At 43.3% G+C, this 18466-nt stretch overlaps 1 pseudogene; it reads left to right on the top strand.

Moving 5' to 3' along the window:
- LOC138658290 (zinc finger protein 850-like) overlaps positions 1–18466 on the top strand; it is a 242457-nt pseudogene that overhangs the window by 139689 nt on the left and 84302 nt on the right.

Consider the following 18466-nt stretch of genomic DNA (forward strand, 5'->3'; position numbering starts at 1 on the left):
GGTTAATGGCAGCGTTGACCGCCGTGTAACGCACTCGGTTAACGCTGCTATTAACCCTGTGTGACCAACTTTTTACTATTCATGCTGCCTATGCAGCATGAATAGTAAAAATATCTCATGTTAAAAATAATAAAAATAAAAAATCGTTACATACTCACCCTCCGGTGGCCCCCGGATCGAAGCGGACCGCTACGTCATCATTTCGCGAGACCGCAATGCAATGTTCAGACCGGAGCGCGCGAGCAGCATCGGTAACCGGCCACTTCGATCCGGAGGCTCCAGAAGGTGAATATTTAACAATTTTTTTTATTTTAATTCTTTTTTTTAACAGGGATATGGTGCATACTACGTGACTGGCCAATATACTACGTGACTGGGCAGTATACTACGTGGCTCTGTGCTGTATACTACGTGGCTGTGTGCTGTATACTAAGTGACTGGGCAATATACTATGTGGCTGGGCAATATACTATGTGGCTGGGCAATATACTATGGCTGGGCAATATACTACGTGGCTGGGCAATATACTGTACTACGTGGCTGGGCAATATACTACGTGGCTGGGCAATATACTACGTGGCTGGGCAATATACTACGTGGGCTGGGTAATATACAACGTGGGCTGCGCAATATACAACTTGGGCTGCGCAATATACTACGTGGGCTGCGCAATATACAATGTGCGCTGCACAATGTACTACGTGGGATGGGCAATATACAACGTGTACTGGGTGGGCTGCGCAATGTGCTGCGTGGGCTGTGCTATACACTACGCATATTCTAGAATACCCGATGCGTTAGAATCAGGCCACCATCTTGTCCACTATATAATCTAGGACCTGGCTATCACTCCTTGTCAGAGATAGTTATGCTGCGTGGCTGAAGGTTGATGGTGGCTATGGGGAAACGGGGGGTCAACGAGTGACCAAGTCCGCTAGCTGGAACCGCATGGACCAGGGATCATCCTGCCTAACGCCCGGTCTCCCATTAACGTGGGCATAACAGTACTCAGACAACACAGGGTGAGGGTTAAACAGTGTGACAATGCTCTAGTGAACCGCAAAACAGGCGGATAACACACAGAACAGTCTTGGTAAAATTCCCCCAAGATGGTTAAGATCGCAGAGTCTCACCCTTCTGCTGACCCGCCGGGGTAATGGCAGATGTTACATCAGAGCTCCCAGGGTCGCTACCCCACCTGTGGAGTCCATACGAGGTACAAGGCCAGTTGACACGAAAATGACAGTCTAGCTTATCCGAACATCTCCATAGAGCCGGGCGACCAGCGGGTCCCAAATCTGGCTTTCTCCAAATGTATCCATGGTTTAGCAATGGTCAATGGAGCTGATCTGTTTCCTTCCAACCGGAACTGAAAACTCCTAGGTTGTTTCCAATAGAATGATAGATCTGTGTCCCTCGTGATGGAGCCATGATAAATTGGCTGCAGTCCTGTCTCTCGTCCGTTGGGTGTATTGCAGAATGTCCGGCTGTGTCGGTCTCTCTGTCTGTCTCTTTATACTGAGGAATATAACCTATTACATAGTAACATAGTGAGCAAGCCCGAAAAAAAGCCATTTGTTCATCCAGTTCAGCCTATATTCCGTCAGGATAAATCCCCAGATCTACGTCCTTCTAAAGAACCTAATAACTGTAAGATACAATATTGTTACACTCCAGGAAGACATCCAGGCCTCTCTTGAACCCCTCGACTGAGTTCGCCCTCACCACCTCCTCAGGCAAGGAATTCCACCACATTCTCACTTCCCCAAACAGTAAAGAATCCTCTTCTATGTTGGTGGAAAAACCTTCTCTCCTCCAGATGCAGAGAATGCCCCTTTGTGACCGTCACCTTCCTTGGTATAAACAGATCCTTGGAGAGATATTATTAGATCGCCCCTCAGTCGTCTTTTTTCTAGACTAAATAATCCTAATTTTGCTAATCTCTCTGGGTATTGTAGTTTCCCCCACCCCCTTTATTAATTTTGTTGCCCTCCTTTGTACTCGCTCTAGTTCCATTATATCCTTCCTGAGCACCGGTGCCCAAAACTGGACACAGTACTCCATGTGCGGTCTAAGCAGGGATTTGTACAGAGGCAGTATAATGCTCTCATCATGTGTATCCAGACCTCTTTTAATGCCCCCATGATCCTGTTTGCCTTGGCAGCCGCTGCCTGGCACTGTCTGCTCCAGGTAAGTTTGTCATTAACTAGGATCCCCAAATCCTTTTCTATGCCAGATTTACCCAGTGGTTTCCCGTTCAGTGTGTAATGGTGATATTGATTCCTTCTTCCCATGTGTATAACCTTACATTTATCATTGTTAAACCTCATCTGCCACCTCTCGGCCCAAGTTTCCAACTTATCCAGATCCATCTGTAGCAGTATCTTCTCTTGTGTTGACTGCTTTACATAGTTTTGTATCATCTGCAAATATTGATATTTTACTGTGTAAAATTCTACCAGATTGTTAATAAATATGTTGAAGAGAACAGGTCCCAACCCCGACCACTGCGGACACCACTGGTCACAGCGACCCAGTTAGAGAATATACCATTTATAACCACCCTCTGCTTTCTATCACTAAGCCAGTTACTAACCCATTTACACACATTTCCCCCAGACCAAGAATTCTCATTTTGTGTACCAACCTCTTGTGCGGCACGGTATCAAACGCTTTGCAAAAAATCAAGATATACCACATCCAATAACTCACCTTGGTCCAGGCTATAGCTTACCTCTTCATAAAAACTGATTAGATTGGTTTGACAGGAGCGATTTCTCATAAACCCATGCTGATATGGAGTTACACAGTTATTCTCATTGAGATAATCCAGAATAACATCCCTCAGAAACCCTTCAAATATTTTACCAATAATAGAGGTTAGACTTACTGGCCTATAATTTCCAGGTTCACTTTTAGAGCCTTTTTGAATATTGGCACCACATTTGCTATGCACCAGTCCTGTGGAACAGACCCCGTCGCTATAGAGTCCCTAACTATAAGAAATAATGGTTTGTTTATTACATTATTTAGTTCTCTTAGTAGTCATGGGTGTATGCCATTCGGACCCAGAGATTTATCTATTTTAATCTTATTTAGCCGGTTTCGCACCTCTTCTTGGGTTAGATTGTTGACCCTTAAGACAGGGTTTTCTTTGTCTCTTGGCATTTCACCTAGTGTGAAGGATGAAGTAAATGTCTCTCCCCTCCTGAACTGAGCCCCCTCCCTTGGCATGCATTCCACAAGGCCACAAAAACCAATGTGATGTTTATCTTTAATTAAAACCCAGGAACAAACCCTTTGAAGCTCAGTGACCACCAATTAGCACCAGGGTGTGAACTCTCCTGCAGCTACAGGCAAACTGATTCAAGCACATGGCGATAGCATGGCACTGTAAGGGTACCGTCACACAGTGGCATTTTGATCGCTACGACAGCACGATTCGTGACGTTCCAGCGATATAGTTACGATCTCGCAGTGTCTGACACGCTCCTGCGATCAGGGACCCCGCTGAGAATCGTACGTCGTAGCAGATCGTTTGAAACTTTCTTTCGTCGTCTAGTGTCCCGCTGTGGCGGCATGATCACATGGTGTAACAAAGGTGTGCACGATATTGTATACGATGTGCGCATAGTAACCAACGGCTTCTACATCGCACATACGTCATGAAATTATCGCTCCAGCGTCGTACATTGCAAAGTGTGACAGCAGTCTACGATGCTGGAGCGATATTGTTACGATGCTGGAGCGTCACGGATCGTGCCGTCGTAGCGATCAAAATGCCACTGTGTGACGGTACCCTTAGTCACAGCAGGCTCTGAGGCAGGGGTCCCCAACTCGAGGCCTCGAGGGCCGCCAACAGTGCAGGTTTTCAGGATTTCTTTAGTATTGCATCGGTGGTAATGTGATCATCTGCACAGGTGATGATTCCAACCCCTGTGCAATACTAAGGAAATCCTGAAAACCTGCACTGTTGGCGGCCCTCGAGGCCTGGAGTTGGGGACCACCGCTCTGAGGTATTGAATCTGGAAAATGACCTATAATAACAACGCAATATCTCTTGAGACTGGCCGAGCATATTATCCGAATCGTCATTCCTTCCCTCATACGACTTGTGCCCAGCGGCCACCTGTAGCACTCTGCGTTATTGAGTTATAAAGCATAGCTACCAGGAATTACATACGGTATTCATATTTAGTCTCCATGCGCAGATAAAATCCAGTGAAACCCATTCAGAGCTTCAGGGGAAAAGTTATGGGCCATCCACGATTCTGGGCAGAAAATCATATTCTCAGACATGGGAAGAGGGAGGCAGCCCAGCCCAGGGGTGGGAGCAGATGTGAGAGGGAGCAGCTTAGGAGATATAAGGCAGCTCCTCATTTTGGACTTAGTTTTCTACCGACAGGAGGACTCATTATCTGACGTGACCAAGGGATCCATGGAACCACCTAACTAAGATTTGGACCTGTGATCCATCAGCGCCTTCCTGTGGTCACATGCTACATTACACTGTAATTGCAATCTATCTATACCCTATCCTTGTTCTACTTGCTGTCGGATAGGGCTTATTTCAAACGAGGAACTGGTGGCAGAATACCATACTGTTTTAATGAGGAACTTTGGCAGTGACGGGATGCGTATGTATGTATATATATATATATATATATATATATATATATATATATATATATATATATATATATATATATATATATTATAGCCCCAGACTGGACTGATGATATATATCACCCCTCACTGGGAGCACCTGACTAGCTCGTACCTACTGTATAAGGGAAGCTTTTCCAGCAACTATTTGCCCTCGGTGCAGTTCCCTGACTGACCAGAGGCAAGAAGTGGTGCCAGAGAGCCGGTCACTGCTGGGTCCTTCTCTCCCCTCCCCCGAGGTGAGCGAATTCGACACACCCTTCCCCTGTGCGATCCGTCACATCTGGCATTTCATTTTCCAACGGTGAATACCATTGAGAAGAAGATGTTTAATATATTTGCTTTTTCCTCGTCGTCTACATTCATTCTTTCCTCACAATTTTTTAAGGGGCCTACACTTTCACTTTTGATTCTTTTACTATTGATAATAGTATAATCCCAAGCACAGTTTGGGATTAGCCTTACTCTCCTCAGCAGTGTGCTTTTCTGTTTCGTTTTTGGCAGCTTTAAATAGTTTTTTAGATAAAGTATTTTTCTCCTAGTTGGTTAGAGCTTCATGTGTGCGATCCTGCTTTAGTAGTGTAAATGCTTTCTCTTACAACTTTGTTTAGCCACATTGGGTTTTTCCTATTTCTTGTCCTTCTATTATTTTTAGATTGAACAAGGGTCCTTCAGTCCAGCATCAAGATAAGGGAAAACCGGTGATGAGATCAAGTAGCATTACTTGATTATTTACTCTATTTGCATAGTTTTTCCCTCCCTGCTTTCAGAGTCAACAAACTGGCTCCATAATACAATGCATAATTAACATTTCAGCAAACATCACTAGTCATCAAAGATAAGCGAACACTATGTTATATGGAATATCAGTTTCCAAGTCAATATTACAGGCTTACAGAAGCAAAAGTATAGATAACCGCATATTCTTCTTGGTTTGCTAAACATAGTTGTGTGGGTATTTTAACCCCTTACCGGCATCGGACGTACTATACCATCCGATGCCGGCTCCCCTGCTTTGATGCAGGGCTCCGCGGTGAGCCCGCATCAAAGCCGGGACATGTCAGCTGTTTTGAACAGCTGACATGTGCCCGTAATAGGCGCGGGCAGAATCGCGATCTGCCCGCACCTATTAACTAGTTAAATGCCGCTGTCAAACGCAGACAGCGGCATTTAACTACCGCTTCCGGCCGGGCGGCCGGAAATGACGGCATCGCCGACCCCCGTCACATGATCGGGGGTCGGCGATGCTTGTATATTGTAACCATAGAGGTCCTTGAGACCTCTATGGTTACTGATGACCGGTGGCTGTGAGCGCCACCCTGTGGTCGGCGCTCACAGCACACCTCCATTTCTGCTACATAGCAGCGATCAGCAGAACGCTGCTATGTAGAAGAGCCGATCGTGCTGTGCCTGCTTCTAGCCTCCCATGGAGGCTATTGAAGCATGGCAAAAGTTAAAAAAAAAAAGTTTCAAAAAATGTGAAAAAAATTAAAAAAACATAAAAGTTTAAATCACCCCCCTTTCGCCCCAATCAAAATAAATCAATAAAAAAAATATCAAATCTACGCATATTTGGTATCGCCGCGCTCAGAATCGCCCGATCTATCAATTAAAAAAAAGTATTAACCTGATCGCTAAACGGCGTAGCGGGAAAAAAATTCGAAACGCCAGAATTACGTTTTTTTGGTCGCTGTGACATTGCATTAAAATGCAATAACGGGCGATCAAAACAACGTATCTGCACCGAAATGCTATCATTAAAAACGTCATCTCGGCACGCAAAAAATAAGCCCTCAACCGACCCCAGATCATGAAAAATGGAGACGCTACGAGTATCGGAAAATGGCGCAATTTTTTTTTATTTTTTCTTGCAAAGTTTGGAATTTTTTTTCACCACTTAGATAAAAAATAACCTAGCCATGTTAGGTGTCTATGAACTCGTACTGACCTGGAGAATCATAATGGCAGGTCAGTTTTAGCATTTAGTGAACCTAGCAAAAAAGCCAAACAAAAAACCAATGTGGGATTGCACTTTTTTTGCAATTTCACCGCACTTGGAATTTTTTTCCCGTTTTCTAGTACACGACATGCTAAAACCAATGATGTCGTTCAAAAGTACAACTCGTCCCGCAAAAAATAAGCCCTCACATGGCCAAATTGACGGAAAAATAAAAAAGTTATGGCTCTGGGAAGGAAGGGAGCGAAAAACGAACACGGAAAAACGAAAAATCCCCTGGTCATGAAGGGGTTAAGATATAATCTGGTTTTCTTCAGTGGCTATTATTGGAGAAGGCGTTTGGTGGATTTATCTTTGACTGTAGCTAGGTTTTGAGTGTGATAATTTCCTTTCTTCTCCTACTTTGGTTCAATCCAATCCCCGATTCATCCATCTGTTGTATGTATGAGTATATTTGTATGTTTGGTATTTTTTGTTATCCCTGTTCGTATTACCTTGTTAGTCTAGTTGGTGTATTGTGGTACAGTACTACTCCCCTCTTCCCTTGATGGGGGAAGGGTGCAGACTAAGGACGGATTCAGGAGCTAAGGCAAGGTATGTGGCCCCGGTGTCTTCACCATCAGAAGTAATTCGGGGAGCAGGGTGAGCTAGGGCGCCTTTAGTGTTAAGGACAGGAAAGGAGCTGCTGGTTCTGGGACTCCTAGCAACAGAGTCGTGACATTAGCTCTGACCAAAACCGTTTTTGACCCATTATGGATTCTATCACTGCTCTAACAGGGCAACTGCAGCAGCTCAGCCTGGAGGTGGCAAATCTACACACTGTCATTTTTCAGCACCCTAACACATCAGGTTTGCAGACCGTTACTGCCAAGCAACCAATAGTGGAGCCCAAGAGAGCTTTGCCTCTGGGGAGCGTGACAAGTTTGCTGTTTTCAGGGAAGCTTATAAGCTATACTTTAGTTAGGAGCATCGGGTGGAGATAATAAAATTAATCTCTCGCCTTCAATGTTACCCCCAAGAATGGGCATGCTCTCTCCCGTCTGACTCCCAGTCCCTCCAGACGGTGGAGGAATTTTTTCTGGCCCTGGGTCATATATACGATAACTCCAACCTCATCTCCATGGCTGAGTCTAAACTACATCAGCTTCAGCAGGGAGATTGGCCAGCGGAGGGGTATTGCTCCATGAAGTATGTCACGAAAAAACAATCTCAGAATCAGTGGAATTCGTTGAAGCTCCAGAGTTATTACCACATGAAGTGACACTGGTCAGAATTGTAAAACTTCGCCAGTTCATAAAGGTGAAAGCAAGTTTGGAGTGTGAAGGGGTTAAAACTCCATTTTTAGTTGCTTGGACACTTTGCTACACTAAGGGCTTGATAGAGTGAAAAAGCACTAGTAGTACACTAAGGGATAAATCCTGATGACAGGTTCCCTTTAAGAACTGTCTGTTTGCTGTCTAATCTCTGCCACCCGTGACTTGTGCCAATGTCACCAGTTTGTGTTATTCACTTTGCCTGTCATTGTGTTAATGTTATGGCATGTAGTTGTCTTCCTCATTACTGGTCCTTTCACTGACGATTGTCTTCATTGTGAGCTCCATAATATAAACTTAGAACTCTCTTTTGTGCTGTTGATTGGATGTGATTTTTTTTTTTTTTATCATCCTTATAGGAAATTTTTATGAGAATAACGGTTTATCACTAAATTGTAAAAAAGAAGATATCAGGAAGCACTCTAATGGAGAAATCCTCATTACCCTTCATGGACCTCCTGGACATCACAGCACTTCACTTTCTTATAATCCTAATCATGAGGAACCCTCTCCTGAGCAATCTTGCATTGTTACCACAATTCCAGATGACAAAGTAGATACAAGATTTCAATGTGATGAACAACCCACAAAAAGCTCAGATTTTTTAACGCAAAGAAAGCATAAAGGAAAAAAGCCATACTCCTGTCCAGAATGTATGAAATGCTATCCAAATAAATCAAAACTTATTATACATAGGAGAACTCACACAGGAGAAAAGCCATTTTCATGTTTGGAATGTGGGAAGGCCTTTACAGATAAAAGGGGTCTTATTAAACATCGGAGAAGTCATACAGGCGTGACTTCATATCCATGTTCAGAATGTGGGAAATGCTTTACAGATAACTGGTTTCTTATTACACATCAGAGAATTCACACAGGAGAGAAGCCATACTCCTGTTCAGAATGTGGGAAATGTTTTACAAATAATTCAAAATTAGTTAGACATGAGAGAATTCACACAGGAGAAAAGCCATTTTCATGTTTGGAATGTGGGAAGTCTTTCACAGATAAATCAAGTTTTAATAGACATCTGAGAATTCATACAGGAGAGACTCCATATGTATGTTCAGAATGTGGGAAAGTTTTTAACGATAAGTCAAATTTTGTTAAACATCAAAGAGTTCACACTGGGGAGAAACCATTTTCATGTTTACATTGTGGAAAATGCTTTACAGATACATCACAACTTGTTAAACATCGGAGAACTCACACAGGAGAGAAGCCGTATTCATGTTCAGAATGTGGAAAAGCCTTCAAAGTTAAAGGGAGTCTTATTACACATCAGAGAATTCATACAGGAGATTAGCCATATTTATGTTCAGAATATGGGAGATTTTTTACAGATAAATCATAGCTTGTTAAACATGATAGAACTCAGGAGAAAAGTGGTATTCATGTTCACTCTGTAATAAATGCTTTACAGACAAATCAAGTCTTGTGAGACACGAGAGAAATCACACAGGAGAGAAACTGTAATCATGTCCAGAATGTTGGAACTCTTTTGTAAATAAATAAAATCTTGTTAGACACGAGAGAAGTCCTACAGAGAAAAGCTAATTCATATTCAGAATGAGATTGTCATTGTTTCATCTTTACTGTGGGACAGGGATACTGTGAGTGATGGTTCAGCCGCTCTATGAGATCTGGAGTGTGCTGGCTATCAGTGTTGTGAGTGACAGTCCAGTCATCCAATTTAGTCCTGGAGCATGCTGGGTTGTCAGAATTCTGATCCATAGTCCTGGTGCTCAATTTGGCTAGCCTACGTGCGTTTCCCCAGGTTCCTCCCATCCTTGGTGATTTTCTAGCTATTTATAATGGCCTGCAAAATTATTCCCCTCACCCCCCAGCATTTTTTGTGTTTTACTACCTCACAACCAGAAATTTCACTGTTTTATTTTGAGGGTTTGCATCAGTTCATTCACAAAACATGCCTACAACTGTGGCCATTTGGTTTTCTATGTATTGTGAAGCAAGCAACAAATAGGTCAAAATAACTGAAAACCTAAATGTGCATAACTATTCACCCCCATTAAGTCAGTACTTTGTAGATTCTCCTTTTGTGGAAATTACAGCTACAAGTCACTTTGGATAACTTTCTATGAGCTTTCCACATCTTGCCACTGGGATTTGTGCCCATTCCTCAAGGCAAAACTGCTCCAGCTCCTTCAAGTTAGATGTTTTTTTCTGGTGAACAGCAATTTTCAAGTCTGACCACAGATTCTCAATTGAATTAAGGCCTGAGCTTTGACTAGGCAACTCCAGAACATTTACAAGTTTCCCCTTACACCACTCGAGTGTTGCTTTAGCAGTATGCATTGGGTCATTGTCTTGTTGGAAGGTGAATCTCCTTCCCTGTCTCAAATCACTGACAAACTGAAACAAGTTTTTTTCAAGAATATCCCTGTATTTCGCACCATCCATCTTCCCCTCGACTCGTACCATTTTCACTGTCCTTGCTGCCGAAAAACATCCCCATAACATAATGATGCTATCATCCTGTTTAACAGTGGGGATGGTGTTCTTGGGGTGATGAGCTGTGTATCTTTGGCCCCAGACATAACGTTATACCTTGGTGGACGAAAAGTTAAATTTTAGTCTCCTCTAACCTCAGCACCTTCCTTCATACATTTGGGGAGTCTTCCACATGTCTTTTGGCTAACTCAGAACAAACCTTACAATTTTTGTGCATTAGTAAAGGCTTTTTTCCGCCCACTCTTCCATAAAGGCCACCTCTGTGGAGTGCACAGCTTATTATGGTCCTATGGACAGATACTCCAGTCTCTGCTTGGTAACTCTGCAGCTCCTTCAGGGCAACATTTGGACTCTGCTGCCTCTCTGATTAACCCCTTCATGACCTAGCCTATTTTGACCTTAATGACCTGGCCGTTTTTTGCAATTCTGACCAGTGTCCCTTTATGAGGTAATAACTCAGGAACGCTTCAACGGATCCTAGCGGTTCTGAGATTTTTTCGTGACATATTGGGCTTCATGTTAGTGGTAAATTTAGGTAAATAAATTCTGCGTTTATTTGTGATAAAAAACGGAAATTTGGCGAAAATTTTGAAAATTTCACAATTTTCACATTTTTAATTTTTATTCTGTTAAACCAGAGAGTTATGTGACACAAAATAGTTAATAAATAACATTTCCCACATGTCTACTTTACATCAGCACAATTTTGGAAACAAATTTTTTTTTTGCTAGGAAGTTATAAGGGTTAAAATTTGATCAGCGATTTCTCATTTTTACAACAAAATTTACAAAACCATTTTTTTTAGGGACCACCTCACATTTGAAGTCAGTTTGAGGGGTCTATATGGCTGAAAATACCCAAAAGTGACACCATTCTAAAAACTGCACCCCTCAAGGTGCACAAAACCACATTCAAGAAGTTTATTAACCCTTCAGGTGCTTCACAGCAGCAGAAGCAACATGGAAGGAAAAAATGAATATTTAACTTTTTAGTCACAAAAATGATCTTTCAGCAACAATTTTTGTATTTTCCCAATGGTAAAAGGAGAAACTGAACCACGAAAGTTGTTGTCCAATTTGTCCTGAGTACGCTGATACCTCATATGTGGGGGTAAACCACTGTTTGGGCGCACGGCAGGGCTTGGAAGGGAAGGAGCGCCATTTGACTTTTTGAATGAAAAATTGGCTCCACTCTTTAGCGGACACCATGTCGCGTTTGGAGAGCCCCCGTGTGCCTAAAAATTGGAGCTCCCCAACAAGTGACCCCATTTTGGAAACTAGACACCCCAAGGAACTTATCTAGATGCATAGTGAGCACTTTAAACCCTCAGGTGCTTCACAAATTGATCCGTAAAAATGAAAAAGTACTTTTTTTTCACAATAAAATTCTTTTTGCCTCAATGTTTTCATTTTCACATGGGCAACAGGATAAAATGGATCCTAAAATTTGGTGGGAAATTTCTCCTGAGTACAACGATACCTCACATGTGGGGGTAAACCACTATTTGGGCACATGGCAAGGTTTGGAAGGGAAGGAGCGCCATTTGACTTTTTGAATGAAAAATTATCTCCATCGTTAGCGGACACCATGTCGCGTTTGGAGAGCCCCTGTGTGCCTAAACATTGGAGCTCCCCCACAAGTGACCCCATTTTGGAAACTGGACCCCCCCAAGGAACATATCTAGATGCATATTGAGCACTTTAAACCCCCAGGTGCTTCACAGAAGTTTATAACGCAGAGCCATGAAAATAAAAAAATTTTCTTTCCTCAAAAATTATTTTTTAGCCTGGAATTTCCTATTTTGCCAAGGGTATTAGGAGAAATTGGACCCCAAATGTTGTTGTCCAGTTTGTCCTGAGTACGCTGATACCCCATATGTGGGGGTAAACCACTGTTTGGGCGCACGGCAGGGCTCGGAAGGGAAGGCACGCCATTTGGCTTTTTAAATGGAAAATTAGCTCCAATCATTAGCGGACACCATGTCGTGTTTGGAGAGCCCCTGTGTGCCTAAACATTGGAGATCCCTCACAAATGACCCTATTTTGGAAACTAGACCCCCAAAGGAACTAATCTAGATGTGTGGTGAGCACTTTGAACCCCCAAGTGCTTCACAGAAGTTTATAACGCAGAGCCGTGAAAATAATAAATACGTTTTCTTTCCTCAAAAATAATTTTTTAGCCCAGAATTTTTTATTTTCCCAAGGGTTACAGGAGAAATTGGTCCCCAAAAGTTGTTGTCCAGTTTCTCCTGAGTACGCTGATACCCCATGTGTGGGTGTAAACCACTGTTTGGGCACACGTCGGGGCTCAGAAGGGAAGTAGTGACTTTTGAAATGCAGACTTTTATGGAATGGTCTGCGGGCGTCACGTTGCGTTTGCAGAGCCCCTGGTGTGCCTAAACAGTAGAAACCCCCACAAGTGACCCCATTTTGGAAACTAGACTCCCCAAGGAACTTATCTAGATGTGTGGTGAGCACTTTGAACCCCCAAGTGCTTCACAGACGTTTACAACGCAGAGCCGTGAAAATAAAAAATCATTTTTCTTTCCTCAAAAATGATGTTTTAGCAAGCAATTTTTTATTTTCACAAGGGTAACAGGAGAAATTGGACCCAAATAATTGTTGCGCAGTTTTATCCTGAGTATGCTGGTACCCCATATGTGGGGGTAAACCACTGTTTTGGCACACGTTTGGGGCTCGGAAGTGAGGGAGCACCATTTGACTTTTTGAATACAAGATTGGCTGGAATCAATGGTGGCGCCATGTTGCGTTTGGAGACCCCTGATGTGCATAAACAGTGGAAACCCCTCAATTCTACCTCCAACACTAACCCCCCCACACCCCTAACCCTTATCCCAACTGTAGCCATAACCCTAATCACAACCCTAACCACAACCCTAATTCCAACCCTAACCGTAAGGCTATGTGCCCACGTTGCGGATTCGTGTGAGATTTTTCCGCACCATTTTTGAAAAATCCGTGGGTAAAAAGCACTGCGTTTTACCTGTGGATTTACCGCGGATTTCCAGTGTTTTTTGTGCGGATTTCACCTGCGGATTCCTATTGAGGAAGAGGTGTAAAACGCTGCGGAATCCGCACAAAGAATTGACATGCTGCGGAAAATACAACGCAGCGTTTCTGCGCTGTATTTTCCGCACCATGGGCACAGCGGATTTGGTTTTCCATAGGTTTACTTGGTACTGTAAACCTGATGGAACTCTGCTGCGAATCCGCAGCGGCCAATCTGCTGCGGATCCGCAGCCAAATCCGCACCGTGTGCACATAGCCTAATTCTAAAGGTATGTGCACACACTGCGGAAAACACTGCGGATCCGCAGCAGTTTCCCATGAGTTTACAGTTCAATGTAAACCTATGGGAAACAAAAATCGCTGTACACATGCTGCGGAAAAACTGCACAGAAGCGCAGGGGTTTACATTCCGCAGCATGTCGCTTCTTTGTGCAGATTCCGCAGCGGTTTTACAACTGCTCCAATAGTAAACCGCAGATGTAAAACCGCAGTGAAATGCGCAGAAAAACCGCGGTAAATCCGCGATAAATCCGCAGCGGTTTAGCACTGCGGATTTATCAAATCCGCTGCGGAAAAATCCGCAGAGGACCAGAATGCATGTGCACATACCGAAACCCTAACCCTAGTTCTAATCCCAACCTTAGGGGAAGGACAAAAAAAAAATTATTTTTTTATTATTGTCCCTACCTATGGGCGTGACAAAGGGGGGGGGGGGTCATTTAGTATTTTTTGTATTTTGATCACTGTGAGGTTTTATCACAGTGATCAAAATGCACTTGAAACGAATCTGCCGGCCATTTTGGAAGATGGCGGCGCCCAGGAAAGAAGACGGAGGGTCCCCGGGAGGCTTGGTAAGTATGATGGGGTGGGGGGGGGGCACGGGGGGTGGATCGGAGCATGGGGAGGTGGATTGGAGCACGGGGGGGTGTGGATTGGAGCACGGGGGGGGTGGATTGGAGCACGGGGGGGTTGGATCGCAGTGCGGGGGGGGTGGATCGCAGTGCGGGGGGGTGGATCGGAGTGCGAGGGGGTGGATCGGAGTGCGGGGGGGTTGGATTGGAGCACGGGGGGTGGGATTGGAGCACGGGGGAGCGGAGCACAGGACGGAGGGGAGCGGACCACAGATCGGAGGGCTGGGGGGGCGATCGGTGGGGTGGGGTGGGGGCACATCAGTCTTTCCAGCTATGGTCGATGATATTGCAGCATCGGCCATGGCTGGATTGTAATATTTCACCAGTTTTTTAGGTGAAATATTACAAATCGCTCTGATTGGCAGTTTCACTTTCAACAGCCAACCAGAGCGATCGTAGCAACGGGGGGGGGGGGGAGGGGGGGTGAAGCCACCCCCCCTGGGCTAAACTACCACTCCCCCTGTCCCTGCAGATCGGGTGAAATGGGAGTTAACCCTTTCACCGGATCTGCAGGGACGCGATCTTTCTGTGACACAGCATATGCGTCACAGGTCGGATTGGCACCGACTTTCATGACGCATACGCTGTGTCACCGGTCGGGAAGGGGTTAATATCCACCTTGCCCGGGCTGAGAGTTTTGGTGGGCAGCCTTCTCTGGGCCGGTTTGTTGTGGCCCAATGTCCTTTTAATTTCATGATAATGGATTTGTTGGTGCTTCGGAGGATCATCAGAGATTGTGATATTTTTTTATAACCCAAACCTGACTTGGACTTCTCATCAATATTGACCATGACTGTTTGAAGAGCTCCTTGATCTTCATGGTGTTTGATTAGCGGTGCCTCTTGTTAACCCCTTCACCCCCGGAGCTGTTTTCGTTTTTTGCTCCCCTTATTTCCAGAGCCATAACCTTTTTATTTTTCCGTCAATATGGCCATGTTAGGGCTTATTTTTTGTGGGACGAGTTGTACTTTTGAACGATACCATTGGTTTTACCATATCGTAACAGAAAACGGGGAAAAAAATTTCAAGTGCGACGAAATTGCAAAAAAAAGTGCAATCCCCCACTTGTTTTTTGTTTGGCTTTTTTGCTAGGTTCACTAAATGCTAAAACTGAGCTGCCATTATGATTCTCCAGGTTATTACAAGTTCATAGACACCAAACATGTCTAGGTTCTCTTTTATCTAAGTGGTAAAAAAAAATTCCAAACTTTGCTTTAAAAAAAAAAAAAGCGCAATTTTCCGATAAAGGTAGGGTCTCCAATTTTCGTGATCTGGGGTTGGGTGAGGGCTTATTTTTTGCGTGCCGAGCTGACGTTTTCAATGATACAATTTTGGTGCAGATACGTTATTTTGATCGCCCGTTATTGCATTTTAATGCAATGTTGTGGCGACCAGAAAAACGTAATTTTGGCGGTTTGATTTTTTTTCCCCGCTATGCCATTTAGCGATCAGGTTAATCCTTTGTTTTTATTGATAGATTGGGCGATTCTGAACGCGGTGATACCAAATGTGTATAGGTTTGATTTTTTTATTTTTTTTTATTGTTTTATTTTGATTGGGGCGAAAGGGGGGTGATTTGAACTTTTATATATTTTTTATTTTTTTTAATATTTTTAACCCCTTTACCCCCAAGGGTGGTTTGCACGTTAATGACCGGGCCAATTTTTGCAATTCTGACCACTGTCCCTTTATGAGGTTATAACTCTGGAACGCTTCAACGGATCCCAGTGAATCTGACATTGTTTTCTCGTGACATATTGTACTTCATGACAATGGTAAAAATTCTTTGATAGTACCTGCGTTTATTTGTGAAAAAAATGGAAATTTGGCGAAAATTATGAAAATTTCGCAATTTTCCAACTTTGAATTTTTATGCAATTAAATCACAGAGATATGTCACACAAAATACTTAATAAGTAACATTTCCCACATGTATACTTTACATCAGCACAATTTTGGAACCAAAATTTTTTTTTGTTAGGGAGTTATAAGGGTGAAAAGTTGACCAGCAATTTCTTATTTCTACAACACCATTTTTTTTTAGGGACCACATCTCATTTGAAGTCATTTTGAGGGGTCTATATGATAGAAAATACCCAAGTGTGACACCATTCTAAAAACTACACCCCTCAAGGTGCTCAGAACCACATTCAAGAAGTTTATTAACCCTTCTGGTGCTTCACAGGAATTTTTTGAATGTTTAAATAAAAATGAACATTTAACTTTTTTTCACAAAATTTTTTTACCAAGGGTAACAGGAGAAAATGGACCCCAAACATTGTTGTACAATTTGTCCTGAGTACGCCAATACCCCACATGTGGGGGAAAACCACTGTTTGGGCGCATGGCACAGCTCGGAAGCGAAGGAGCGCCATTTGACTTTTCAATGCAAAATTGACTGGAATTGAGATGGGACGCCATGTTTTGTTTGGAGAGCCCCTGATGTGCCTAAACATTGAAACCCCCCACATGTGACACCATTTTGGAAAGTAGACCCCCTAAGGAACTTATCTAGAGGTGTGGTGAGCACTTTGACCCACCCAGTGCTTCACAGAAGTTTATAATGCAGAACCGTAAAAATAAAAAATATTTTTTCACAAAAATTATCTTTTCGCCCCCAATTTTGTATTTTCCCAAGGGTAAGAGAAGAAATTGGACCCCAAAAGTTGTTGTACAATTTGTCCTGAGTATGCTGATACCCCATATGTGGGGGTAAACCACTGTTTGGGCGGATGGGAGAGCTCGGAAAGGAAGGAGCGCAGTTTGACTTTTCAATGCAAAATTGACAGGAATTGAGATGAGACGCCATGTTGCATTTGCAGAACCCCTAATGTACCTAAATAGTAGAAACCCCTCACAAGTGACACCATTTTGGAAAGTAGACCCCCTAATGAACTCATCTAGATGTGTGGTGAGCGCTTTGACCCACCAAGGGCTTCACAGAAGTTTATAATGGAGAGCCGTAAAAATAAAACAAAAATTTTTTCCCACAAAAATTATTTTTAGCCCCCAGTTTTGTATTTTCCCGAGGGTAAGAGGAGAAATTCGACCACAAAAGTTGTTGTCCAATTTGTCCTGAGTACGCTGATACCCCATATGTTGGGGGGAACCACCGTTTGGGCGCATGGGAGGGCTCGGAAGGGAAGGAGTGCCATTTGTAATGCAGACTTAGATGGAATGGTCTGCAGGCGTCACATTGCGTTTGCAGAACCCCTAATGTACCTAAACAGTAGAAACCCCCCACAAGTGACCCCATATTGGAAACTAGACCCCCAAGGAACTTATCTAGATGTGTTGTGAGAACTTTGAACCCCCAAGTTTTTCACTACAGTTTATCACGCAGAGCCGTAAAAATAAAAAATCTTTTTTTTTCCCACACAAATTTTTTTTTAGCCCCCAGTTTTGTATTTTCCCAAGGGTAACAGGAGAAATTGGACCCCAACAGTTGTTGTCCTATTTGTCCTGAGTACGCTGATACCCCATATGTTGGGGTAAACCACTGTTTGGGCACACCGGAGAGCTCGGAAGGGAAAAAGCACTGTTTTACTTTTTCAACGCAGAATTGGCTGGAATTGAGATCGGATGCCATGTCGCGTTTGGAGAGCCCCTGATGTGCCTAAACAGTGGAAACCCCACAATTATAACTGAAACCATAATCCAAACACACCCCTAACCCTAATTCCAACGGTAACCCTAACCACACCTCTAACCCTGACACACCCCTAACCCTAATCCCAACCCTATTCCCAACTGTAAATGTAATCTAAACCCTAACTGTAACTTTAGCCCCAACCCAAACTGTAGACCTAACCCTAACTGTAGCCTTAACCCTAGCCCTAACCCTAGCCCTAGCCCTAATGGGAAAATGGAAATAAATACATTTTTTAAATTTTTCCCTAACTAAGGGGGTGATGAAGGGGGGTTTGATTTACTTTTATAGTGGGTTTTTTTGTGGATTTTTATGATTGGCAGCCGTCACACACTGAAAGACGCTTTGTATTGCAAAAAATATTTTTTGCGTTACCACATTTTGAGAGCTATAATTTTTCCATATTTTGGTCTACAGAGTCATGTGAGGTCTTGTTTTTTGCGGGACGAGTTGATGTTTTTATTGGTAA

This window comes from Ranitomeya imitator, chromosome 1 (genome assembly GCF_032444005.1).
Source record: "Ranitomeya imitator isolate aRanImi1 chromosome 1, aRanImi1.pri, whole genome shotgun sequence".
Classification (NCBI taxonomy): domain Eukaryota; kingdom Metazoa; phylum Chordata; class Amphibia; order Anura; family Dendrobatidae; genus Ranitomeya; species Ranitomeya imitator.